Source organism: Symsagittifera roscoffensis, chromosome 9 (genome assembly GCF_963678635.1).
Source record: "Symsagittifera roscoffensis chromosome 9, txSymRosc1.1, whole genome shotgun sequence".
NCBI classification, from domain to species: domain Eukaryota; kingdom Metazoa; phylum Xenacoelomorpha; order Acoela; family Convolutidae; genus Symsagittifera; species Symsagittifera roscoffensis.
Genome location: NC_087070.1, coordinates 15,948,703 through 15,965,680, shown reverse-complemented (window position 1 = coordinate 15,965,680; position 16,978 = coordinate 15,948,703). Strand labels below are relative to the sequence as shown.

General features: G+C 40.1%; 2 protein-coding genes across 5 annotated transcripts in view; one reads left to right on the top strand and one right to left on the bottom strand.

Moving 5' to 3' along the window:
• Positions 1-4,865, bottom strand: part of LOC134854908 (protein arginine N-methyltransferase 5-like) — a 568,964-nt gene extending 564,099 nt beyond the window's left edge. Inside the window, exon 1 of one of the 2 annotated variants that reach the window (XM_063871302.1) lies at positions 4,844-4,865. The gene's annotated coding sequence lies outside the window, so the exon portion shown is untranslated. The remainder of the gene's footprint in view (positions 1-4,843) is intronic. The other variant, XM_063871303.1, reaches the window with a different exon arrangement.
• Positions 1-16,978, top strand: part of LOC134854909 (dynein intermediate chain 2, ciliary-like) — a 512,182-nt gene that overhangs the window by 404,084 nt on the left and 91,120 nt on the right. The window lies entirely within an intron of this gene.

Genomic DNA, 16,978 nt, shown 5'->3' with positions numbered 1-16,978 from the left:
TCGTCAAATTTTCGATAATTTTTTGAAAATTCGCCACCCCCTTCCACCTCGAAAAATCCTGGACCCTTCTCGAAAAACTGATTTTAATGACGATGCAAACCTCAAACAGAACTTAACTCGGCTTTATTGGAATTTTGTGGAAAATCAATACAACGAACTTGTGCCATGTACATGGCGCATCTTGTGCCTCTGCAAACAATTCAATCCAACAGGAAAACTCATCTCAATCGATCAGTGAGGGGTCATTCCCGTGGGCAATCAGGCTTCTTTAAAATGATTCACAAGATCATTAAAAATATTCAAATTTCGGTACTACTATGATAGAGTGGTCCCTTGAAAATAACCAGGTTCCTTGAGAATACGACACCTAGAGCTCTCAAATCGTTTAATAATTATGATTACGCCTTTCAGAAAGATGTCGCAGTATATTTTCAAACAAATTTTATGTTTTGTTACCTCTTAAAACCTCCCCCTCACCATTTTAATGTTGAAAATTTAAAAAAAAAACCGCCGATAGTTGGTTTTGATGACAAATAAGTCAACCCAAATATATGGTTGTTTCAATATATAAACAATAGTGATTACAATTTTCAGTCTGGAAAGTTTTTGGCTGAACATATTTTGCAAGATTTTTGAAATGAATAATTTATACACAAATCAGTTTTCAAAATTATAACATGCGAAATGCATGCGGCACCTGTCTATCATAGTTGCTTTTTCGAGGGACCACTCTATCATAGTAGTACCCAAATTTCATTTTCATTCAAAATCTTCTCCGCCCGCGCTAGAATTTTAAGCCCTGTTTTCTCGACAAATTTTTTTAAAACAAAATCATCATTTCCGAAAACCACTGATTTTCCGAAAACGACTGAATAGTCTTCAATATCATGCATGGGAAAAGAACTTGTTTGTGATTGAATATAAATCAATTAAGCAGGTGCGTCTCTATTGACGGATGCATATATATACGCAGAGGTGGAAACAAGCTTCGCATCACTTCCGATGCAAGTCAAGCCGGGCAGCTAGTCGAGAGAAAATTGGTGAGAAAAAACTCACCAAAATAATTTCATTCGATTGATTCAGAATGAATTTTAAATCAAAATCTGTCAGAAACATGATATAACAACAAATCAGGTTAATAATGTCACAGTTGTATAATTTCTGCATTTCAAACCTTTACTATAATTTATTGATTAATGTTTTATCATAAATTTACATGAATAACTTTGATCAATCCTGCGACAATTGTAACATTCACCCGGAAGTACATATCGACGGAAAATAAAGCAAGGTTCTAAAACGAATGGCTAGCGTCTAAACACAGCTCTACATGCTTTTCACCGTCTCTGCCAAAGCCAATTCTTTTAGTGGTCTTTCTAACATCGGGTCGACAAAAAAACGTTACTGTTTCCGGCTTCGATCAGAACGCTCTAATTACCTTTTTTTAAACCTTTATTGAAGGTAATCAGAAGGTAAAAAGTATCCTAGTAACCGAGGTTACAGTCAGGGGTCCCTTCATCACGTATTTCAGTCAAAATCCTTGGAATTTTCTAGATATGGAAGTGATAATGATAAAAGATAAAAGTGTTTAAGTCCTTTTGAATTAAAATCGATACGGGTTACATTTCTTGAATAAGAACACGCAACTAGACACGAGAAAATATAATATACAAGTGTTACAAATAAAAAATTTCGTCAAAAGTTATTTTGTCATTTATTGTTCCGAGTACGCAAGCGGCGTTCGCAATCTGTATTGCCAGGGAGATTCTCTGTTTTAAAAAGCTGCCTGCTCTGGGTTCCTCAGTGCATATGCTTAGGTTCTTACAAAGTTTGCTCAAAAAAAAATTTCTGTGCTGGGGCCGGCCGCGCCCTGAATTTCAAAAGCTAGCGGTTGAAAAAGATATCCATCATCTACAAGATCTTTATACTTGTCATTTTTTCGCTCTTCCGCTTCAGCGGCAGCCGTACCAGGTTTACAAACAGACCCCGCATTAATCCTACAAGGAGCTAAGGAGTCAACTACCGTTACATCCCACAAGAGCTGCTTACCAACAGCCCATGGAACGAGTGTCGAACCGTCTAGTCGCTTCTGATTGGTCCTGTAGAGGTGTCGTGGTTCTAAAACAGACGGAATGTGAGTAGAAGATAAACTCTGCTTTATAAGGGCATTCAGGTTTGAATGCCTAGAGAATCTCTCTGCACTTTTGAGGCAGAGATCATGCCAACCATGCTCGAGCAATATTTTTGAGCCTAATCGAAGTCCTATCGCAAATCTGAGATGATGGTTTGACAGTTTTAACCTTAAATTTTTGCACGGGATGACGTTCAACCATTGGGAGCCAAATCTATCTTGGAACGCGTTGAATCTCTTTACGTCCGTTGGTTCGATTCGTAAAATCAAGTCTGCATTTTGACTGTCAAAAATTGGCTCCGTCCAATTTTTTGAATTTCATTTCCCGGAGCCATTTCAATTTTTCCAAGTTTAAAGCACCGTTTAAGGGCATCATCATAGGTTCCATCCACATGCTCCAAACCAAAGATTTCGCTCAAAGCATCTTTTGCTCCTACTGCCGAGGCTAAGAAAGCGGGTAAAGCGAGTAGACGAGCGGAAGAAACGCCCACGCCACCTTTGGCTGCCGGGAGAACTGCTTCTAAAAACTGGTTATCATCCATTTTCACGTTAGTGACTTTGCATAAAGAGTTTCTTAGTAATATGTCGTAGCATTCCAAAAAATCATTTTGCCAAAAACAAGGAATCGTACGCAAAAAATAGAGGAGTTTTGGCATGCTAAAGCAGTTTTTCAGGAGGTAAAAACCATAATGGGCGTCTAGTTTGTCAATGACACCCGAAATTTTTTCAAGCTCCATAATTTTTTCGTCGAGCAATCTTTTCGGCAAAGTTCGCCGATTGGAGATCCTAAAATGAGGAGTTGTTTTTTTGTTTTTATTTTTATTTTGGGGTATATTTTTCGAAATTGTGTTAAAATTGAATTATACTTTGTACCAGTAGTCGGTCTCAAAAACAAAATTCGCACATCTCAGGGTTTAAGCTCAGGCCGTAAATTTGTTCCGATTTCAGAAAGTTTTTAAGGTCACGGAGTACTACCTTATAGTCGTCGGCTAAATTTCCATCATCTAAATACTAAATGTTAATTTTCGACTCCAACTGTTTGACTAGTGTATGAATTGTTTCCGCAAAAAAGGGGGTGGCTTCAAGAACACCTTGCTGAGTTCCGTCTTCTGACCTTATGACAGAGCTTCCGTAAAAAAGGTAACTAGGTTTATCATACGCGCAATGGGTGTAATTATACAATTCGGGGCGATTTGAATAAACATGATTCAGCATTGTTTCTCTGTTTAGAGAGTTAAAGGCATTCTTAAAATCTAGTTTTAAAAGAACAGTGCACTTTGGATTGTCGTCGCGTTCAATTTAGTTTCGAAACGAGTGTGTTGCTATTTCTGCTCCTCGTTTGGTACCGCATCCTACCTGTACGATTTCGAAAAAATTTTGTCGCTCGGAGAGGGCCTTGCTTCCAGCGCATTTAGACGCGATACGTCTCAGCGTGTTGCCTATGGCAATCGGTCTCAACCCTCCATCTATCTTTATGAGGGCGATAAGGTCTTAGGGGTTCAGGTATTTTGCCATCTCCAATTAGGTTTATCAGCTTAGTAAGCGATTTCAGAAAATTAAGTCTTGCACTGCCAGTCGACTTACCAACAAGATCTTTAAAAATTTGAGGAACTATTTTATCAGGGCCTGCTGCTGATCCGTTCGGAAAGGACATTATAGCTTTGTATAGATCGAAGTCGGTTACAAAAAAAACTATCCAAATTTTCTGAATTTGGAGCTGCAAATTTGGCTCGCTGAGGGTGCTTAGACAACAATTTTTTTGATAGTTGTCAATTGAAAAAGGAGCAATTTTGTCATCCGAAGCAGCAAGCCTTATTCCTCCCTTTACATTTCCTTCATCGAGCTTACTACTTATTAGCTTTATTCTCTGATCCAGGTCACTCAGAGGCGGACTTGAAACTTGGGGATTGGGTTTTGGAAGTGACACGTCATTTGCTCGAATTTTTTATTTATCAAAGAGCTTCTGTTTGTGTCCATTTCTTTTCGGTTGCTCCAAAAAAACAAGAACGACGTTTAAAAAATTAGCCATTTTGTAACATCTTCTACATTGTAGACGGTGTCATTTATTTTTTCCGACAGACTTTCCGCCAAGGGAACACGCGAGTCTTTTGGTACTCTCTTGAGTACTCGGACATTTGAGATGGCTGTTTTAACATAATTGTCTAGCACTAAATCATTACCTAATGTAGCTTTATTAACAGATTTTACATCAAGGCATAAAGCTCACTGAAACCATTGGGTTTTTTTAGAGTCGCTAAGAGAAATATTTACACAACTGATATGATACCAACTAGAACAAAAATCACATCGAGTCTAATTTATCAGTCCTGAAGGTTTTAAGCAATCTTTGCTTGTACACTCTTTGTTGTTTTTCCTCATCTTGACGCAGCATAAAGGTAAAAAAAGGATTTTGACTGGATTTTAGGGGACTGAACTAACCCATGATAAGCGGTTAGCGGGAATTTTATAATTCAGCAAATAAAAAAAATAAAAGACAATTAAATTAATTCAAAATTTTAAAAATCGAATTATAAAAATCAAAAACAAGGAACAATCTCACCCGAGCTCAGTAGGTCCAGCGGTGCACCACCAGACTCTTCAAGCCAGTTCCAGTTTCCCACCTCCCCACAGAAAGCCACTTGACAGACCTGTCTCTAAAATCCCTCAGAGGGCGCTCCACAAACAGGCACAAACATCAAACATAACAAATCTATTTAATAAGTTTATCACAACAATTAGGCTAAAAGGGCGCTGAGGGATTTTAGAGACAGATCTGACAAGTGGCTTTCTGAGGGTAATTGGGAATTTAATTATATGCAAAAAAAGTGAGCTCATGGCTGGGTCTCAGTAACCCCAGACCACGAGGTCACTCCTAAAAACAAGGCTACTACTTATTTATTATATTACTATTGTTTTCATTCGGTAGATAAAAATTGTGATATTCGACTAGAATGTACGAAAATGCAGTTTCGCAATCGAATTTTTATCGATCAGAAAAAAGATTATCTGACTGGGAAGATTGATGATTTTAATGAACTAGCGACGTTATTTGGACGATTGGACAAATCGGCAAGGGTTAGTTTTAACTGACATGCTAAGGTAACATTCGCCCGGAAATGCATATTGACGGAAAATAAAGCTAGGTTCTGAAACGACTGGCTAGCGTCTAAACACCGCTCTACATGCTTTTCACCGTCTCTGCCAAAGTTCTTTTGGTGGTTTTCCTGACAACGGGTCGACAAGAACATTACTGCTTCTGGATTCGGTCAAAACACTCATATTAACTTAATTATATGCAAGAATAGTGAGCTCATGGCTGGGTCTCAGTATCCCCAGACCACGAGGTCACTCCTAAAAACAGGGCTACTACTATTTTTTATATTACTATTAATTTTTGTTAAGTAGATAAAAATCATCATCTCCATCGAAGATGGATCAACCCTTTCCCTCAAATCCTAGCTTCTCATTATCTAAAAATGAATCGGGATGTCAGTTAAATTCAATTCAGGACATGACCAGGAAACTGAAAGTTTATATAAAACATTTTGAGTGTTGATCCCGAGACCCCTCCGGATTCTGAAATCCGGGGAAATAACGTCCTTATTTCTTTTAGGAAGGCTGGACACGTCGTCTCAACGCCCTTCCGCGTTTTTTCAGATATCGATTTATTCTATTACTATTGTTTTTGTTCGGTAGATAAAAATTGTGACATTCGACCAGAATGTACGAAAATGCAGTTTCGCAATCGAATTTTTATCGATCAGAAAAAAGAACATCTGACTGGGAAGATTGATGATTTTGATGAACTAGCGACGTTATTTGGACAATTGGACAAATCGGCAAGGGTTAGTTTTAACTGACATGCTAAGGTAACATTCACCCGGAAGTACAGATCGACCGAAAATAATGCTAGGTTCTAAAACTACTGGCTAGCGTCTAAACACAGCTCTACATGCTTTTCACCGTCTCTGCCAAAGCCAGTTCTTTTGGTGGTTTTCCTAACATGGGGTCGACAAAAACGTTACTGTTTCTGGCTTCGGTCAAAACACTCAAATTAACTAAATTATATGCAAGAATAGTGAGCTCATGGCTGGGTCTCAGTATCCCCAGACCACGAGGTCACTCCTAAAAACAGGGCTACTACTATTTTTTATATTACTATTGATTTTTGTTCAGTAGATAAAAATCATCATTTCCATCGAAGATGGATCAACCCTTTCCGTCAACTCCTAGCTTCTTATTATTTAAAAATGAATCGGGATGTCAATTAAACTCAATTCAGTTGAAGCTGACCAGGAAGCTGAAAGTTTATATAAAACATTTTGAGTCTTGATCCCGAGACCCCTCCGGATTCTAAAATCCGGGGAAATAACGTCCTTATTTCTTTTGGGAAGGCTGGACACGTCGTCTCAACACCCTTCCGCATTCGTGTAAATTGCTCGGTAACGATAGTAGCGGCGCAATCATTACAACTCGGACCGGTTTCCACAATTGCTAATTCTATCTCTCGTGATTTCTTCGTAGTTGTTTTCACTGCAACTATTGTTGTTCTGTTTTTATTCTGTTTTTTTTCTCCAAAATGGCCGTTTCAGCATTTCTCAGAAATGTGACGTCACAATTTGAAATATTAAAATTCAAAACACCAGAATATTTTGACTTTCACGGTTTGTTTAATCGTTCAAATAACGTTGCTAATCCGTTAAAACAATTAATCTTCCAGGTCAGATGTTCTTTTCTGGTCGATAAAAATTCGAATACGAAATTGCGTTTTCGTTTATTCACATAATTTTTAAAATTTCGATTTGGACATAAGAGACACGTAACTTTTTTTTATTTTGCACACACTGGAACGGCGAAAACACAACAACAATAGTCGCAGTAAAAACAACTACGTATCCCATGAACTTCTTTCCCAGTATCGATTCTAACTCCTCTTTGGTTCCATCCGGTACTGCTGAGATTATTTTGCACAGTAACTCATAAGAATTTTCTAAAATTTTTACGCATTTCGGCACTGAGAAGGCTTGATCCACGATCGTTCTCGTACTCTTCACATCCACCGCTACGAAATGCACTGGGTATCTGCTCTTGCACATTAGAGCTAATGTACATCCCACCAAATATCGCGCTACCGACGGTCTGCGATAAGTTTCACTGTGCCGGATGTTCATTTCCGCCTCGATTGCTTCCCTCCACTTTCCTATGTGCTTTTGTTCAGTCTGCAACTCTCCCGGAAACACTTGTACACTGATGGTCGTAACCATCTCATGCCTTTATTCTAGGTTCAATAAAAACTCTAAAGAACCAAACATGCTGTAGAACTTTAGTGCAGTCACTAGATTCACCTCGGTTCCTCCATGGCAATCTGCAATCAGTTTCGTTTCTATTTTCGCCTTCATCACAATGTTCCCATACAATATCGTCAATTGCCTGTGTTGCTTCTCCAGGGTCTTTACGCAATCCAGACCTCCACAGATGTGACCCTCCAATCCACAGATTTCCGCCAGACAGCTACCAGTTTAACCCAGTCCTCTGGTCCCCAGCCAGGCAACTCTACTTTGTCTTCTTAGAGGCTGTCGTCATCGAATTGTAAATGATGTTCAAGTCATGCAAGTTACAGTCTGAATTCAGTTCCCTCTGCATGTCTTGTGTTGCATGCAATATGGAATCGGCGTTAGGACTCGGACACCATGATGGTTTGATCAGTTCCCACACCACCATTAGACTAGTTATTAGCAGTTCGTCCGAGAATCCCAATCCAAATTCCACTCGGTTGTCAGATTTTGGCACTGAAGGTGCAGTCACCTTTTCTTCCAACACCAGTACAGCTTAGTCTGATGATCAGCAGCGCTTCTTATCGTTGCAATTCTTGACGCCCAGAATCTTAGCAACGCTCATAGTCAAAGAAGCAATCGCGTATGTCTTCATTTACGAAAGGGTTGTACGCCATCCCTATGATTCCGGATACGTAACTGTATAATTTCTTCCTGATCGGTCCACAGTATTCACTGGATAGATTCTTTTGTAAGCCTCATCTTCTTGTTAGAGAATCTCCTTATTTCGTCAATCTTTTTTATCGGTTCCAGCTCCACAGGTTCCTTCATGTTAACTCGCATCGGCTTACTCTGATATCTGTCCAAAAGTGCAAGCAAGAGCAAGGCTTTCGTTCGTTCATCGCCTTCCCTGGCACTGAAATTTGTTCTATCATAAATCGAACGAAGCAGAGAGCGTCTCTCCGCTTCGCGCACGCTAATGTTGCTCCTTCTTGGGTCATCAGATCTCTCACAGCCGTCATTAAGAACACCTTTTCCTCTTTCGATCTTTTTCTTTCTTCCGAATCATATTCCCCGCGAGTCAGTCCAATCATGCACCAAGCGAACCTCAGTTGTAGCTCTGTTCTCAGGTAAGGTATTGCTTTCAGAGCGTGTATCTTCGGCGTTGTTCTCATTTCTTCTTCGAAGTATCGTAACGCTACCGCTCTCCATGGAAGGCTCACCAATTGCTCGATCGTTTCTGCGTGCATTTCAGACGATACCAGAGTCCCGTATGCCTTCTGCTACAGGGTGGTGCCTTGCATCATTGTCTCCAAATAACCTTCCATGGCACTTTTGTCTTCAGAGCCATTAAGTGTCCTCTGGCCGAATTTATATACTCTAACATCTCCATGTATCCACCGGCGGGTTCATCAATCGATACAGTTTCCGACACTGTCAGTCGATTATATTCTACTGTGACTAGCTGTCCTACGACGCTTCCCTTTCCGTGATTCATGGGAGACAGTTTAAAGTCTTTAATGGTACTCTCTACTCATCGGCTGAGTATCTCCATTTCTAACGTCGCTTCAGTCAGAGTGCGGTCACTCCTCTTGGTTTTGTAACCGGTTAATTTTGTTCCTGCCATGAGAATACCACTTCTCCTTTGTCTTCTTGCAGCGTCATCTTGATAGGAGAGTTTGACTCACTTTTGGCAGTGGCCGAGTCAATCAATAACTCGCTCAATCTCACTTCACACTCGTCGAGTTTGTCAAGAGCTTCCCGCATTAGTGGTCGGTTGAGACCTAGTTTCAAAATAGATTGGGTTCCGTAGCTCTGAACTACTGTCCAGACCTCTTCCGTGAAGACCACTCTATCCATTCTGCATCCCGTCCTATTTTCATGGTCTCTATGATGCACCTCCCACTCTTCTTCGGGCAAAGTTCCGAAGAAAGGTATTCTGGCAGCGCCTTCTATTCTTCTTCTCTTTGGTGATTCCATCAAGAGTTTCTGTTCGATATTTTAGAATTGCTCGGAGAGCCGCTCTCCGGCAAGTTCCGGTTCGTTCCAATAAAGGCCGACGGGGGTTCCAGCGTGGAAGTACCCTCGTCTGCTGGTTCAGTCATCGCCTCCAACGCGTCCGCGCCGTTTGAAATTGAAGTCTAGGCTGGATATTCCTCCTGTCGAAGCCTTATCGTCTTCTTTCTCAGCTTGATCGGGATCCTGTTGCATAGGTTCTTCCAATAGACGGCTTCCTCCCTGCCCATCATCTCGTTCTAGGTTCTTTCCTGAATTTGAGGGCCCTTGCTCTTCACTCCTGGTCACATCAGGAAATTTCGGTACAATTAGCCTGCCAGCTGACTGATCTTCCTCCTCTCCATGAACTACTTTGATCTCATCATAGCCGAAGTGTGCTAGCATGTTTCTAGTCCGTAGCGATCCTCCCACCGTTATTTCTGGTTTCACACTCGTTAAGATCAGGGAGGCTTCTGGTAATTCAGCCTTGTCTCTCATCACCATAGGCGCTAGATCCAGTTTCGCCCACTCCTCGTCAAATCTCCCAGGCTTCGGAGTCGCTGCATTGTTCATTCGTCTCCTCGTTGCTTCATCCGTGTAAGCAAACTGCGTATACTGCAGCACTGCGGCACTTTTGCCCTCAAAACACGGGTCCATCGTTTCTGAGAATTTCACCATCCTCCTTTCCTTAGTCTCAAAAGCTCTCAACCTAGAAGTTTGCACTGCAGAAACTGCTCCGAGCAACATCCTTCTTATCAGAGGGAATTCAGGGATTTCCTCCGGCAGTTTCTTATAATCACCCCAACTTTTCGTCTCTTCTCTGGTATGCTGCAGTCAGTCGAGGAATTCTTGTGACCTCGCCGTTTGTTTTGTCGTAGGGTCTTAGATTCTTGAGTTAAAAAACAATTTTAAAAAAATTCACGCTTAACTTTTTAAGTAATTGATGTTTCTATGAGTAAGCTCATCTAATTTTTGATCTAATGGTACCAAGATCAACTGGATCTGTCCAGTTGTTCCAAAGTTATTAACCAAAACGTCTTTTTCTAAACTCAAAAAATTTTCTCTCTTATAGGTTCCGCCTAAATTTTTTCGCAATACTGTTCTTTCCGATCTAAAAATTAATGATCTGAGCTCAAAAAGCAATGCTATTTGGACCCTTCCGGATTGATGAATCCACTAAATCAAACACGTTAAATTCGATTTCTTTGTAACCCGGAAGGTTATCGGCAAACGGGTTTTAAAAGCTGTTGATTCACTAGTGGACGTTGTCCGTACAACAATTTTTACTGTCCTAACTCAAAAATTTCAATTTTTTTTTATTTTGTAGCGTTTCATTTTTTCAAAAATCAAGAAATTTCGGTTTTTGGTACCCAATTAGTTCCAACCACTTCTGAACTAAACTTCACCGGTTCTACCTTTTATAATAGTACAGTTACGATGTAACTCACTAATTTAGCGCTTTTTTGCGTTTCAAAAAATATCGATATCTCAAAAATCGCGATTGTGGGGGGATCAAATTTCGCTATTTTGACCCTAAAAACCGGTCCGCTTACTGGGTTTTTCACTAAAAAACGATATAGGAGTAATAATATAGGCTGTATAAATAATATTATTAGTAATAGTATACCCCTCCGGGCTTGTTCAATATCCGAATTAAAGTGCTTAACTCGGAAATTCGCAGTTCGGTGAAGGGTCACTACAGTGCAGTCACTGTCGAGCCCCCCCACAGAGTAATATCTTACTTTTTGTACCAAAAGCGTTACAAAACTTTTAACGATACCCCTTCTTGTCGCTCTTTGAACTGCTTGCCGGATCAGTCTTCTTCTCTAATCCCGAGACCCCTCCGGATTGAGCGTTAATTAGCATTAACGTGCTTAAATACTCAAATAACCCTACAGTACAAGCACCACAAACGGGCCAAAAAGTTGATCGTGACGATTCTGACTGATTTAAATGCCTGTAACAACATTATATCGAACAACAGCAAACGGGAGGGTCGGATCACATCTCGTCTGGGGAGATGATTTCTACTGATTTTATATATTTTTTTTTACTGTTTTTGGTTTTTTCGGTTATTTTTTTTATGTTTTTTGTTTTTCTTAGGTACTATAAAACTTTTCGTTTGGTTTTTTGTGTTTTTTAAGTGTTTTTGGTCACGTACTACTCAGAAAACGACGGGACCGCGAATCCCCCCTTCCTCCTGGTTCGTGAATTTTCGGTCTTAACTAGCTTAAAAAAACTATTCACGGGAAACCGAAAGGCTTCCGCGTTCCGAATTACCCTACCACCCCGGCGGTTACGGCCTTATTAAGGGCGATATTGTAAGCATTCGCTCGGCGTGGAGTGCTCGTTAACGGTTCTGCCGGGCATGATGTTAAAAAGAAATAACACCCAGGAGCGCCATAAAAACATCTATGTAACATTCGCCCGGAAGTACATATCGACGGAAAATAAAGCTCGGTTCTAAAACTACTGGCTAGCGTCTAAACACAGCTCTACATGCTTTTCACCGTCTCTGCCAAGCCAGTACTTTTGGTGGTTTTCCTAACATCGGGTCGACAAAAACGTTACTGTTTCTGGCTTCGGTCAAAACACTCAAATTAACTAAATTATATGCAAGAATAGTGAGCTCATGGCTGGGTCTCAGTATCCCCAGACCAAGAGGTCACTCCTAAAAACAGGGCTACTACTATTTATTATATTACTATTGTTTTTGTTCGGTAGATAAAAATCATCATCTCCATCGAAGATGGATCAACCCTTTCCCTCAACTGCTAGCTTCTCTTTATCTGAAAATGAATCGGGATGTTAAATAATTTCAATTCAGGACATGACCAGGAAGCTAAACGTTTATATAAAACAGTTTGATTCTTGGGCCCGAGATCCCTCCGGATTCTGAAATTCGGGGAAATAACGTCCTTATTTCTTTTAGGAAGGCTGGACACGTCGTCCCAACACCCTTCCGCGTTCGTGTGAATTGCTCGGTAACAATTGTAGCGGCACAATCGTTGCAACTCGAAGCGGTTTCTGACAATTTCCATTTCTATCTGCCGTGATTTCTTCGTAGTTGTTTTCACTGCAACTAGTGTTGTTCTGTTTTTATTCTGTTTTTTTTTCTCCAAAATGGCCGTTTCAGCATTTCTCAGAAACGTGACGTCACAATTTGAAATATTAAAATTCAAAACACCAGAATATTTTGAGTTTCACGGTTTGTCTAATTGTCCAAATAACGTTGCTAATCCGTTAAAACCATTAATCTTCCAGTTCAGATGTTCTTTTTTGGTCAATAAAAATTTGAATACAAAGTTGCGTTTTCGTACATTCTGTTCGAATGTCACATAATTTTTAAAATTTCGATTTGGACAAGAAAGACGCGTAACTTTTATTATTCGCACACACTGAAACGGCGAAAACTGAACAACAATAGTCGCTGTAGAAATAACTGCGAGAACACGACAACAGATTGAAATTGTAATTGGAGATTGTCAGGAACCATTCCAAGTTGTAACGATTGTGCTGCTACAATCGTTACAACTTAGAACCCGAGAAAAAAGAGGGGTGTTGGGACGGCGTGTCTAGCCTTCCGGAGAGAAATAGATGTGCTATTTCCCCGGATTCCAGAATCCGGACGGGTCTCGGGCTCAGAACTCAAACTGTTTTATATAAACTTTTAGCTTCCTGGTCATGCCCTGAGTTGAATTTGATTAACATCCAGATTCATTTTCAGAGAATGAGAAGCTAGGAGTGAGGGAAAGGGTTGATCCATCCTCGATGGAGATGATGATTTTGATCTACTGACTAAAAACAAAAGTAAAATAATAAACCTAGCTTTATTTTCCGTCATTATGCACTTCCGGGCGAATGTTACCTTAGCATGTCAGTTAAAACTAACCCTTGCCGATTTGTCCAATCGTCCAAATAACGTCGCTAGTTCATTAAAATCATCAATCTTCCCAGTCAGATGTTCTTTTTTCTGATCGATAAAAATTCGATTGCGAAATTGCATTTTCGTACATTCTGGTCGAATGTCACAGTTTTTATCTACCGAATGAAAACAATAGTAATATAATAACTAAGTAGTAGCCTTGTTTTTAGGAGTGACCTCGTGGTCTGGGGATACTGAGACCCAGCCATGAGCTCACTATTTTTGTATATAATTAAGTTAGTTTGAGCGTTCTAGTCGAAGCCGGAAAGCAGTAACGTTTTGTCGGCCCGATGTTAGGAAAACCACCAAAACAACTGGCTTTGGCAGAGACGTTGAAAAGCATGTAGAGCTTTGTTTAGACGCTGGCCAGTCGTTTTATAGCTTAGCTTTATTTTCCGTCGATGTGTACTTCCGGGCGAATGTTACATTCCAAGCAACAACATCTTGATAGATTCCGAACAAAAGAAGCTGCTCATTTCTACGGAAAACTAAAAAAATTTTCTGTATGGTGTAAACTATTTGTAGCCTATTTTGAAGGAGCCTATTTTGAATTTATCAAAAGATCACTTGGGGGGCTCAAACAACAAAATACGGGTTCCAAGTCAATTGCGGCTCCGGCATTCATGGGCTTCTCCGAAGACCATACAATAGGGGAACTGAATAGAGCAAGAAGTCAAACTAGTGATGTAATAATCGGGGCCGTAACAATCCTACTGTCGACAGGTGCTATGCAAAGCAGCATCTAAACAAGCAAAAAACGAGCCACAATCATGGCGTTTTTTCTGGATTTGCACTAAATGCAAATTCAAATGGGTCCATGGATATTGTGATAGACTGTGGATGCACGAACCACATCATTCCCGAGGAATTCACGTTGAAGCGGAGGGGTAGTTCGGAACGCGGAAGCCTTCCGGATTCCCGTGATTTGCTTTTTAACCTAGTTACGACCGAAAATTCACGAACCAGGAAGGGTGGAGGAAGGGTGGGGGGATTCGCGGTCCTGTCATTTCCTGAGTGGTACGTGACCAAAAACACTTAAAGATATACAGGAAACCAAACAAAAAAAAGTATAGTACCTAAGAAAAAACAAAAAACATATAAATAACCGAAAAAACCAAAAACAGTGAAAAAGTATAAAATCATTAAAAATCATCCACCCAGATGAGATGTGATCCGATCCTCCCGTTTGTTGTTTTTAGATATATTGTTGTTACAGGCATTTAAATCTTTCAGGATCGTCACGATCAGTTTTGTGGTCCGTTTGTGGTGCTTGTACTGTAGGGTTATTCGAGTATTTAAGCACGTTAATGCTCATTTGCGCTCAATCCGGAGGGGTCTCGGAATTAGAGAAAAAGACTGATCCGGCAAGCAGTTCAAAGCGCGACAAGAAGGGGCTCAAGGACAACAACAATCGACTTTTGGGTATCGTTAAAAGTTTTGTAACCCTTTTGGTACAAAAAGTAAGATATTACTCTGTGGGGGGCTCGACAGTGACTGCACTGTAGTGACCCTTCACCGAACTGCGAATTTCGGATTTTGATTCGGACCTTAATTCGCACCTTAATTGGGATATTGAACAAACCGGAGGGTTATAATATTACTAGTATTATTATTTATTCAGCCTATATTAATACTCCTATATCGTTTTTCAGTGAAAAACACAGTAAGCAGACCGGTTTTTAGGGTCAAAATAGCGAAATTTGATCCCTGCACAATCGCGATTTTTGAGATATCGATATTTTTTGAAACGGAAAAAAAGCACTAAATTAGTGAATTACATCGTAACTGAACTAGTATAATAGGTAGAACCTGTGAAGTTTAGTTCAGAAGTGGTTGGAACTAATTGGGTACCAAAAACCGAATTTTCTTGACTTTTGAAAAAACGATACGCTACAAAATAAGAAAATTTTTTGAAATTTTTGATTTAGGATAGTAAAATTTAGTGTTCGGACAATGTTCATTAGTGAACCGACAAGTTTTAAAACCCGTTTGCCGATAACCTTCCGGGTTACAGTGAAATCGAACTTAACGTGTTTGATTTAGTGGATTCATCAATCCGGAAGGGTCCAAATAGCATTGTTTTTGACAAATTTTTTCAGCTGGAACGTTTTAGATCGGGTTTTTTTTGCATTGAACTAGAAGAGTATTGGCCTTTTGAGCTCGGATCAATAATTTTTAGGTCGAAAAGAACAGAGTTTCGAAAACAGTTAGGCGGAACCTATAAGAGAGAAAATTTTTTGATTGTAGAAAAAAGACATTTTGGTTAATAACTTTGGAACTACTGGACAGATCCAGTTGATCTTGGTACTATTAGATCAGAAATTAAGTGAGCTTATTCATAGAAGCATCAATTATTCAAAAAAAGTAAGCGTGAAAAAAATTTAATGTTGTTTTTTAGCAAACTCACTAATTCGGGAAGGTAGACCCTTCACGTTTTATAAATTTTTTTTGAAAAGCCCTTACACCCCTACCAAAAGGTAGTAACGGCTGAATAAGGCAATTTTACGCTGTTTTAGACGAAAAGGAAAGGCTAACGAAACCAGAAAACCAGAGTCGAGTCGAAACTAGGCTTGTGATAAGACCCTTCACGGTTAAGGTGAATTGTCAAATAAGAGGCTTAGCCTCAATCCGGAAGGGTCTTAGGAACAAAAATACACCCTTCCTAGTTAGCTCCAACAGCATAATAGCATCGGAGAAAGTATCCGGAGCGGTATCGGGTGAAAATTTTGAAAGTCTCAGATAGGCTATTTTTACAAACCCGGAGGAGTCCCAATCCGGAAGGGTCTCACTTTGCCAGTCCGGAAGGGTCCCAATTTTGCCAATCCGGAAGGGTCCCAATTTTGCCAATCCGAAAGGGTCCCAAGTTTGCCAATCCGGAAGGGTCCCAATTTTGGCAATCCGGAGGGGTCTTGTTTTTGCCAATCTGTACGGATCCCAATTTTGCCAATCCGGAAGGGTCCCAATTTTGCCAATCCGGAGGGGTACTATTTTTGCCAATCTGAAGGGGTCCTGTTTTTGCCAATCCGGAGGGGTCCAAATTTTGCCAATCCGGAGGGGTCGTGTTTTTGTCAATCCGGAGGGGTATTATTTTGTCAAGATTTAAGTAGACAAAAAAAAGAAAAAAGTGGAAGGTATTAGGTTATTAGATTATTAGGTATTAGGTAGAGACAGGCTAGGAACCAGTGACTGCACTGTTAACTTGCCTTTTATAAAAGACCAGACCAAAACAAAACAGGTCTAAACTCGGATATTCGCGACACTAAACCTAAATTGAAAAAGAGTTTGTAACTGGTTTGTGTGGATTGAAATCCAAATCGTTTTTGGGAAAAATGATTGCCCCGAGGATTTTAGTAGGTCTAGCTCGGGCAATCCCAAGGCAGATAGGTAACACAGGACTCGGTGGGTGCAATAGGCGCCCACTTGGGAAAATTACTGCCTTCAAGTTTCGTCTGTTTGGTGCAGCACCGAACAGAGAAAGCTCTTCCTTTAGAAACAAAGTTCGACTATTACATTGCGACTGACTAAAGTACAAAACACATACGTTTTTCATTGAAAATACTCTTATTTTTCTTCATTTTTCTTCATTTTTCTTCATTTTTGTATCATCAATATTATCTGTCCTTGATTGGGTAGTGAGGACACTATCTTTTGAAT